Here is an 11,525-nt window from a genome sequence, read left to right as displayed (position 1 = left end):
AGGGAGGACGGTCAAATACTTTCCTGGTTTTATCTGGCTAAGCAAAAAGCTGAAAGGGTATATGGCTGATGTCTGTATTTATTAGACACTGGAAAACAGCCATATAAAGCTATAGGACAATACTAGCAACAGAAAAGCAGTTCCTGTTTAGATGAACTCAGAGATGATTCCAACCACTGGAGTTTTCTAAACTGTCTCCCAATAGCTATAGGTGGGGTTAAAAATAAATTATCTGCATTTTAATGGAGAATGATTCCTTTATTAAAGAAGTCATCTCACTTGATTGCCTATGAAATTAGAAGACTAGACTCAAAAGATTCCTTCTTGTCTTTTCTTCCCGTTCTTATAATATATTCCACTGAACTCCATGGAGACCTATGTGTCTTCTCCCTCCCTTCTTTTAGCGCCAATCAGTGTCTTCAGTGTTGCTGAAGAATCCAGCAGATCCAATGCTGTATCTGTCAGGCCTCAGAATATGCTGTCCATACACACATTGTGCATTCTTCCCACTTCTACCTTGCATTTTAAAACATTTTAAAACACATCTGATGAGAAAGTGTTATGTGATGGATACAGCAATTATTTTAGCATGCAGCACAGAATCTGTTAGGCCCTCCATTCAAGATAACCAAGAAAAAGAAAAGGATCTTTGAAAGGAACAAGATCATCTAATAGAAGAGAAAAGTATTAGAAAATAGGAAAACTATTACTAGTGCAAAAGAAATGAGAAAAGAATATTATCTTTTAGTATGACAGAGATCATAGCATGAGATAGGCAGAGTCAGAGTGGAGGGAGTAGGAAAGATTAGAGAAAATGGACAAAGAAATTCAAAAACATTTTTCAGCTTTACAAGAGGCTTGATTTTGATTCACTTTTAGAAGAGGTCCCTTTGATTTATTTAAATCCATGTGAACATCCTTGCTCTGCCATAGTACAACCTGTTAAGAATTCTCTGTTGACTAGAATATGGAGAAGAGGAAAAGAACGAATCATCATCAGAGCAGCAGAAAAGCCAAATATATTCTAACAACTGGCTATCACATTGATAGGACATTACCACATCCCAGAAAGTAAAGTCCAGCAGATACATCTCAGATCTCTTTAGTACCTACAAAAGCAAATAAACATGAAAAGGCACTAATGTGCTTGCTGTTGGTGCCATTTTAATTTACTCCTATTTTCTATGTAGGCACACACGGACATCCACAGTAAGTGAATATATTCAGGTATAATAAGAATTCCCAGATTTCTTGGAAGTTATCATACATATCTATTTAAAATGTAACTAAAATCAAAATATCCCAAATAATCAATTTCAAAAGGTTCCACTTCGTACTTCCAGCAGAGCTAGAACTGATTAATTTCAGAAGGGAGAGTCTATTATCTGGTTTTCTAAAGAGAAAAGTATAAGAAAGCAGATCCTTGGTCACCCTCTAAATGAGACCTTTGCTTGAAAGGGGTAAAAAAGTCAGATTTTCTGACTAAAAAAAGATGTCATTGAGAAAAGCTATTTTGTTGAATAGGAGAACTTTTGACAAACTGTTGTAAATTCTAGGGAAGGCTCTGCAGAAGCCTGTGATCTCTGATAGGTCTTTTGTAGGTAAAGGAAGGAGAAAATGTGTAGCTGGCTGGGAGTTTTGGATCCTGCTTTCCCAGCTTTGGGGACCATATGTTCATTGGTCCACTGCAAAGAAACTCACGGATGTTGGCAATGATGTTGACAAGAACACAATTTTCACTGAGAAGCTATAGGGTCAAGAAGTTATAATTGAAAAAAATTGTTCTTTCTATTGATTTAAACTAAAAACATTGTCTCCAAATGCTGTGAGGTAGATATCCTGTTCTTCAGCTGTAGTAAGTCTACAGGGCCTACTCTGTAGAGGCTTTTATTACAAAGTCTTTAGGTCCAGGAAGAAGCTAGAAAAGAATCCTGCAAATAATTATGTAACTTCCAAAATTTTTCATTTCCCCCTACAACTTGTACCAAAATCTTCATAAGAGACAAAACGACCACTTCAGAAATAGACTAGAGGTAACTGTCATAAAAGCAATCAGTCTTCAGATGGCAACTTGGACAGAGCTGAGACTTCAGTTTTCAAAAGACATGTTAGGTCTTCTGTGTGGGTTTCTTCCCCCAAACAATCCATCTATAAGCTGAGAAACCATTTCCTAACAAGAATTTTGTTGCAAAATTGTTCTGTAGACTTTTCACAAAACGTGCAATCTATAAAAAAGGAAAGACATTATCTGATGAGAAACTGTTTCATTGGAAAATTCCTGTGTGACTATAGTCCTAAAGTATGCTTGAGGCTATGGATTTTTTCATAATTTGGAGAGAATGTCTGAAGTAGTTTCATAATTTGTACACAAAAATGGAAGAATGGATGATTCTGAATAGTTTGACGTTTACCTATGATATCTGTAGGTCATCAGATTGCTAGTTCAGCCTCTTGAAGCCCACATACACAAGCAGCAGAAAATGCATTTTAAATATATTTAGTCATAGAAAAAAAAGAATAGAATGTTCCAGAGAACATTGAAACTGTTATTGGTATTTTGCTTGTAATGACTGTTTTCTCAAACTTTATCCAAGGCAAAGACCATCTACTAGGCCAAAATGTGGCAGTGAATCTTTATAGAAGGGTGAAATTTAAATCCAAACTATAAGACTATATAGTACAATAAGAAATACACAGGCCATGCATTTAATTCCATTAAGTGAAGAGTATTTCATTAACGAAAGTGTTAGTAGAATTAACACCTCACTCTAAAGGAATGAGAAAATCATCAGTAGCAGCTTTTTAGCTGCTACAATATGGCACATATTGCAGAAAAATTGAGACTGATGTAGGATTAAATACATATGAAATGAATTAAAAAAACCTGTCAAAACTGGATTAAAATTTGAATGCTAATTTATGGCACCTACTGAAAGAAGCAGGACAGCAGATCATCTGCATATAAATGGACTCAACACATTTCTTAATGCCAGTCTGTTACGCAGCTCAAAAGGAAACAAAACACATTTCTTAACTAGACTAAGACAAGAAATGGTCAAATGGTCAAATAAGAGTTTCATTCAGTCTCATTAGTTAAAGAACAGGAGGATTAGCATTTCAATTTTTTTGAATATAGTTTAGTAAAATTGAAAAAAGCAGGTTGAAAAGAGAGTATGTTAGAGGGAAGAGGAGAAAAGAAAGAAAGCAGAAGAAATAATATAAAACGACTGAATACACCCCATCTGAACAGCGGCATACCTTCACAAAGCTACTGTTATGCATAATTATAGTAACTGACCCTCTATCACGAAGTACAGCCTTGCATTTTGTGTGGCACTGGAAATCGAAAGGAGTGAAACACGGGGAATCTGAGGAACACAAGGTGCCGATACTGGAAAAAGAATCTGGAAATAAAAAGAAGGGAACTTTACTAAATGTGTCCTAGACCTCAGACTGTACTTTATTTTAAAGATAAACCTTAATCTAAATTTTTTTCCAGCTTTTAATGTGGAATACATTTCAAGGTTACTTCTTATTCCTCCTGACTGATTTATCTGTTATTAATAAAAAATATGCTATGTCTTCTAAAGTTGATATAAAATTACATTTATTTTCTGCCTAGATGGTTGTGCCATGTGCAGTCACACATATAAAACAACTGAAACATATACAAGAAAACATATAGGCCTCCTGAAGGAATTTCCTGACAGAAGGTAGAGTGCAATTTTTCCTGTGTATATACATCTTTCTTTTTTTCTCTATATTAATTTTAATTTCTTTTAAAGGAAAAAAACTCAGAAAAATCAAGATCTTAATCTTATCAGCCACATAAAATAACCAATTTTTCAGTGTATAGGAGAGGCCTTATCAGGCATTATCCTCATTTCTGAGTTGTTATCATGCAAAACGAGCATAAGATGTTAACAAACTGGAATAACAGCATTTGGAAAACTACCACCCTTTTGTAGAAGTATGAGTACTAATTGTAGAAATGCAGAGATTTGGGCTTCGTAAAGTTTGAAGTTTGTCAAAGGGAGTGAAATTAGAATGAGGTTTCCCTCTGAGATTTCATTCAAGTATGAACATAGACAATTGTATGCACATGACAGCTGAGTTAATCTTTTGCATAACAGGTGTAGGATACTCTAAAGGTCACCTGTGGCTCTAGTGAAGAGCATGGATGACATCAAAACTTTCCTAGGCCAAATCCATGGTATGATTTCTCAGGGGGGCTCTCAACTCTCTCTACTTTCTACTCCACAAATGCAAGGAATATTTCCATTGATCTTTGATTACTCTATCAAAAACTAGTTATACTACATGTAAAAATCTATAGTTATATACAAAGCTTTAAACCATAAAAACAAGAGCCAGATGATGCTCATACTCCTTAACATACTCCTAAAAGTACTCTCAATACTATGGTGACAATCACAGTATAGAATTAAATGAAACCGAGTAGAGATAAGAATATATAAAGTTATATGGTAGGAGAAAAACTCATTGTGACTTCTCTGTCCTTGTAAGTAATCAGCTTGACAATGATGACATTACAGTTCTAAAGTGCCTGAAGTTTTGTTCTGTTAAGTAGATAAATGAAAACTTGTACATACATAAGTTCAACAAGAAAGAATTACAAAACAGCATGTGAATGGATGAATATTACTAAATAAAAAAAGTCTAAAACATTTGATTTGTTTCATGTGGGATTCTCTTTTACCAAGATGAGTACATGTTTCAGAAATCCTCAATTTTAGATGTTTATCTACTAATATTCAGGATTAAGAATCAGAATTCACAGTGAGGTCTTTAAAACTGTAGTCCTCACATGTGGTTACATGGCTTGGTGTTCCAGTGTGACATGCGGAACAGCTTTGTCAGAGCTGTTTGTGAGTGACCAACCAAAACAGATCACATCTGCTGAACGGCCTGCAGGAAGGGGGTTTATAAGGATTCGTGTAGGCCTCTCTATACAACGTGATGTATTTTCAAAACTGCTCGTGGCTTCTTCCACTTGTGACTTGTGAGCAGAATGACATCAAACAAGACAAAAGAGTAATTCTGTTGTCATTGCTGAAAGATCAAGTGTCTCTTCGCTCTGTAAACACAGTGTGAGCGTTCCTGCCTTTAATTGCTGGGGTGGCTCCAGGGCTGAGCGGGGTACCTGAGGTTTCCCTCACACTCTTTTTGAGTGGCAGGCAAATCTAAAGAATTTCTTCCCAAAAGAGATAGTATCAACTAAAATCTAGTTGTCCAGGGATATGTAGGGGGCAAACAAAAAGGTTAAGCGCTCTGAAGGAAGAAACGTGTCCTGCTTGGGCAGGGACCCCCAAGCACCACGTTCTCCATCAGCGGCGATTCGCGGCCGGTTTCGGGATCGGCCGGGTGCGATTCTGTAACGGCCCTCCGGTTTTCTGACCTCTGTCTCTGCGCTTGAAGAGAGAGGCCTGTTAACATGACAGGCCTTTTCCGTGACTGGTTCACTTGCAGACTTTTTTTCCTGGCATTGTTGGACATTGTTTCCTTTCCTGTTTGATCCCCCCAGCAGACTCTCTTGGTTTAGATCTAGGTACTGCAACAGAAGATGAGCCCAGTGAACGTAACAGTATTTGTACCACCATCATACAGCTACCTCTGCTGTTCTCCCCAGTTACCAATGCAGTATTTCAATATATGAAATATTCATTGTGAAAGTACCGTTTTGAGATCTGCTGTTTAATTTCAGAAACAATCTCATAATCAAGTATATTAAATAGCACTCATTTAAGTGAGAACATTGCCATTTCATACCGTGATTCCTGAAAAAATAGTCTATTGTTTAGTTTATTTTCTAATTATTTCTAGTAATTTCAGTGTAAACTGTTTACAGTGCGTGAAGTTAAACATATATAATTATTTCATGGGGATTAGGGCCAAAGATCTGACTAAAGAAAGACATTTTTAAAGAACAGTTATTTAAGTCACTTGCTAATCCAGGGTATATTCAAACAATCCAGCATTAAATATTTAATTTAAATATCAAAACCGGGAGGCTAATCTTTCTAACCACCTCTGTATTCAAAAGACACAGAGAGAAAAAGTTATTCCTTCAAAGAGTAATTCAGGTCACCAAAGGTAGACATGAAACCCCCCATTTTACCTGTAAGCTGGAGTTCTACCTGCAAAGCAGCAGCTGCAAGTTTCAAGAGGAGATGGATTAATTCAGCGGATCTGCAGTCCTCTCCTCCAAGTGAGTATCTGGAGCATTGTCAGGACTGCAGTGTCGAAGACAAACACACTCGTTTTAAGATTTTTTTTTTCACAAACATCGAGTGGATGTTGAACACCCGCTTACAATATGACGTCTACATTGACATTGATTTCAGAATCTCATCCTTAAAAATTTAAATAGAAAATTTAGCTACTGTTCTTTGACCAGAGAAAGAGGAGTTACTTATAAAATAATTATTTTAATTATTTCTTCTCACTCGTTTTACTTGTCTAAATCCTCTTCTCCCTTTCAGAAGTGAATGAGAACAATTTAGGCAAACATGCACCTGGGTGAATTAAATCTTTCAGTTCTTTGGCTGCCTTCAGGATGCTCTTTCTCATTAAAACTGATTTGCATACTACCAAACTGTGCTCTCTGTAAGTCTCAAAGCTGATTTGAAGCAGAGGACTGATGGGCAAAATCAACGAAATTGCAAAAGAAGAGCTAATAAGGTCAAACAAATCAGCAGATCAGGTTTTCAAGAAATCTTTCTGGGTTAGTTTTCTGTTTGCTCAGGAATTCAGACAATCCTATTCTTGATGCAAGTCTTACTTTTTAATTCGTCACATTTATTTTTGCAGAGGAGCAGTATTGGAGATTGAATTTAAGCAACCGATTTAGCCTTTTCCACTGGGTTATGAAATGCAAAGAAATTACTCCGTGAAAGTTTGAAGCTGATCTAACTTTCCGTTCTGTGTCACTGTCTGGTGGCTTTGTTGTATCCTTTGTCCTGTTATTAATATTCATAATTTTATTACAATATCTGCACTTTTTTTCAGCAGAAAGATCTGATTTATGCACACATCTTATTCCAGTGCAACCCTGGGAAGGAGTGAGCAGCATTATGTTCATTTGTTCTGATCTAGAATACTTAGATTTATCACTGCAAATATACTTTGGTTATTTGGGGTCAGGGAGTCCTGAGCAGCTTGTAGAGGCTGAGGGCATGTTCAGACATCCCATGTCTTTGTGCTGGCTCAAGCCAGGAGGCAGAGCCCAGGCTGAGGACAGAGATCTCCTCCGCCAGGCCTGGCTCGAGACGAAATCCCTCGGTTCTGCTTCTGTCCCAGGTGTATTTCTGTAAGTAGGGCCTTGCTACTTTCACGGATTTAGCCCCAAAACTCGCTCTACGGGCATCATGTTAATTTATAAAGATTCGTGCTACTGACTGTTCCTTGCAAGTTTTTGAGCATTTGTTCTCTGAGAAACAGCAGTTGTGAATCTTGCCTGACGTGGCGGGACAGTCAGGAAAGTAAAGGCACGCTGCAGTTCGTAGAAAGGGAGAGGAGGCTTGTCGCTAGCTCCTTCCCTCGCGGTGACAGGGCATGACAGCCGCAGGCCACGGGGCTCCGCTTGTGCGGCGGGGGGTACGAGTGCCGCCTGCCCCGAAACACACCCGCGGGCACAGGCGTGCGCGTGCACCGCGCGTACGGTCAGCCTCACCGCGCAGCCTGATGTCTACCCTCCACCCGTTAACACCCCCCCGAAGGCCCGTTTGGGGTTTAGCGGGCTTGACTGCAGGAACAGAAGTTGTTGCGTGTGCGTGAGGAAGAAAGGAGTGGAGAGAAAAAGGGTGTTAAAAGAAAAACGAAAAAAGAGCCAAATACAACTTCTCACAGATCTGTCCAAAACACTAAAGCTGACTCTGGCAGTTGGCTAAATTCAATATTTGTACTATTCAAAGTATTTCCTAGGGTAAGTATGGAGCAGTATGAGGAAATACTGCATCTAGAGCCAGATAGGCTGGGAGGCAGTGAGTGCTTCCTTTGAAGCTGGCTCGAGTTTAGGGCGCTGAGCACCCCCCAGGATGTGGCCCGTGCTGAGAGCCGATTTATCCTGAATCACACTGACATGACTGTATGTGACAGCCGGAGAGCTGGAGAAAAAAATCATGTCATATAGAGACAGCTCTATTGACTTCAATGGTATGTCATGTATTTGAATCAGGGCTGAACTTGTCCTTAGAGTTATAAAGGCAAACTGTATTTAAAGGAAATATTACTGAAAGCCTAGTAGAAAATTGAGCAGAAATATTTGTTATACTTAAGAAATAAAATTATTCTATTGCCAAAAATGGAGCACAGTGCACAGAATGAAATAAAAATAGTTTGTATTGTACCTGTTTATGACGAAAAAAGGCTAAATCTTTTTTCATCCAGCATTTAATGACAGTGGAGACCGAAATGTCATGGAATTTTATTTATAGTAGATTTTCTGTATTCTTCTTTACCACATGGTTTTAGAGTGATACAAATGTATCCATCCGTGTTAAGCACCCCTGAAAAAGACATTAAAGCTAGGCAAATTCCCTTTCCTTCTCTTTCAGCATAAGTATACTACATGGAGAAGAATTACATAATTTACAATATGAACAAAGGATATCAGCTTTTCCCCTAAAGTACACTGCAAATTGTTCTCTCAGAAATGTGCTGCATTTTAACATTTTTGCGAACTTGGTTTCTCTTTTCTGGTCAGAATCTTGTAAATCTTATTTAATGAGAAATACATTCATTCTCATGCATATCATGTAAAATTCATTAACATCTCTATGAAATTGCTGTCACTAGTGTTAGGACCTGGCACAAAGTGAATAACAGTAAATGAGAATCTTAAGAACATTTTTCATCAGGCTTTTCGTGTTATTAAAATGTATATTAGTAACGTAGTTAATAAAATATAGCCTAAAATGTAATAATATTAGTATTACACACAGTATGTGTATATGAATGTGTTTATATACTCCCATTATATATACACGTGTGTCATCATACAAACATTACAAATGTGTATTCCTCATATAACACTTGTCTTTAGAAGATGTCAAACAGTTTTACAAGTAGCTTTAACATCATTATTCCCATTCTACTGGTAGGAAAATTTAGAAGGTAGGAGGCCTTAGAAGAAGCCTCCTCTGGTACTCTTTGCACATCTCAAATTAATATCCCCCATACAGGATTCTGGAAATGATTTAACATGCTGAAAAAATTAAACAAAATTAAAACAAAACAAAATTTGGGATCTGTTCCAGCATTACTGTTCAGAAAGCGACTTACAGAAAAAGTTCTGCAGCAAGATTAGGTATCTTTTATCTACATGATATTCTTTTTTCCATCAAAAAAAACCCCTCAGATTCTTGTAATTCTCAAAAGAAACATTTTATTGCTAACACTGGTCAAATACTTTATTCTACAAAGATTTTGTTTTATGGATCTGTGGCCACATTATTGGTCTGATTTTCAGAGAAGTTTAAAATTCAATTAAACAATTTGAAACACTGAAATAATTTGAGAGTTCTTGATTTTAATCCTCTATTTTCCAGACCAGGAAATGAGTCACTAAGCATGCATTCTGCTATGTCTAAATCTGAAAGTCAAAATATATAAATATACTTAAGTACAATTTGCTATGAGCAGAAGTTGACTTAAGACATTACAAGCCAGCATTAACTGTGAGAGGGCACTGAGAAGAACTGACTACTCACTTACGGGGCCCAAAGCATCTGTTACCATGACCTATTCCTTAGCTCTCAGTAGCACGCCGGCACAGAGCAGCCTTGTCGAGGTGCAGATGGCAACTCAGTGGTGGGCCATATCCCAGCTCTTATGCGTGAATATCCAGTCACCAATTACCGTGACAAATTCTTCCTATATTGAAGGAAGGGTTAAATAAGAAGAGCACAAACATTTGAAAACAATAAGTTGTTTTTTTTTTCCCTCACTTTTCCTGTTTGTATTTTATGCCCACAGTCATTACAATACTATTTTAATCTGAGCTACTTTCCCGTGTGGGTAGTGAATAGCGCACACTCAATGCTCCTTCTATACTGATATGCCACAGACTGAGAACTCATTTTCAGAATATCTCCTTTCTCAATGAAAAAAAGCATTGGCAGCTTCAAAACCAACTCCGTATGGTGTTAATTAGCCAAATCCTGCTCCTTGTCCCTTCCAAAACTCAGTAACTCTATAACTTCTCTGGCCATTGCTTCATTGCTTTGTGTTTGGTTTTGTTGCCCGCAATCCTTCCTCGCTAACTATTGCTAAATAACCAAACCTTGTGCAATTTCTCTCTCTATATATTACTGTTAATACAATAATAGACTGCTTCTCCAATGGCTGCAATACCATAGACAATTGTGTCAACCTCTGACAGATCTTATTCCTTCCTGAGTATGATGTGCCATGAATTACTCCACAACCCTAGACCATTCCTGAACATTCAAGATGACAGGAACTGTGCAAAGAGAGAAAACTGGTCACAAATCAAGAGACCTGGTGGCATCTGAATGAACTCCTCCTGGGCCCTCAAAAGCACCCATTCGGACTGATCCTGAAGAGCCCGGATGACCTCCCTGGCTTTTACAGCAGAACTACTTCTTTTGCCCCGATCTCCTTGCAGTCCATCTCTGTGACTAGGATGAGAAAGAACCTCCTATACCTTTTCTGATACAATGTATTCTGCTTCCTAGTGCAGAAACTGCAGATGTTATAACTACTACTGGTTAATTTAATTTTATCCTTTGGTTAAGGTTCAATTCTCCAGTTTTCCATTTCTTTTTCCGAAATAAAGCACACTATGCTTAGAGATCACCCACTGATAAAGAAACTCCCTTTACACCTCTCTCTACTAGTAAGCATAAGATTCAATTATATTTTGTGAGACATGCAGGATAAACATTATCAATCATACATATCACCATGCCATATTCAACTCCACCCAGACAGCTGAAGCAGCAACAGTCATTCGGTGCCACCCACTTTTCTTTACAAAGAAAACCGTGGTAAGCTTAGGCATTAATACGATCACATGCATAACGCACAAATACGGTCACAGGCACTGATATAGACATCTACCATTTTATGAAAGCAGGGAGAAACGGAAGACTGCAGGAGTGTGCAAGTTAGGGCAGGCTCATCACAGAACAAGTGTCTGAGGTCATGGGCCCCTTGCGTCTCCCATCCTGTCGCGCAAGGCTAGGATGCTAAACGCTAAACATACCCCAGTCTGGACAGGCTCGAGCAGGCCAGTCCTCCTCCCCAGCTACACAACGGAGGCCTTACCATTCCTAGTGAGAGTTACAGATATAATAGTAGTTATAATAGTTCAGTTATGCCAATATAATAACCAAAATCTTACCTTATCTACTGGAAAATCCAACTTCAGTGGAAATTTTGCCGTAAGGTTGGAATCAACCCCAGGTGGTATAAGCAAAAAGGGTATTCTCCTTGCAGAGGAAAAACATATCTGGTAGGCAGCACTAGTCTAAATGCACGAC

Source organism: Rhea pennata, chromosome 8 (genome assembly GCF_028389875.1).
Source record: "Rhea pennata isolate bPtePen1 chromosome 8, bPtePen1.pri, whole genome shotgun sequence".
NCBI lineage: Eukaryota > Metazoa > Chordata > Aves > Rheiformes > Rheidae > Rhea > Rhea pennata.
This window is presented reverse-complemented; position numbering follows the sequence as displayed.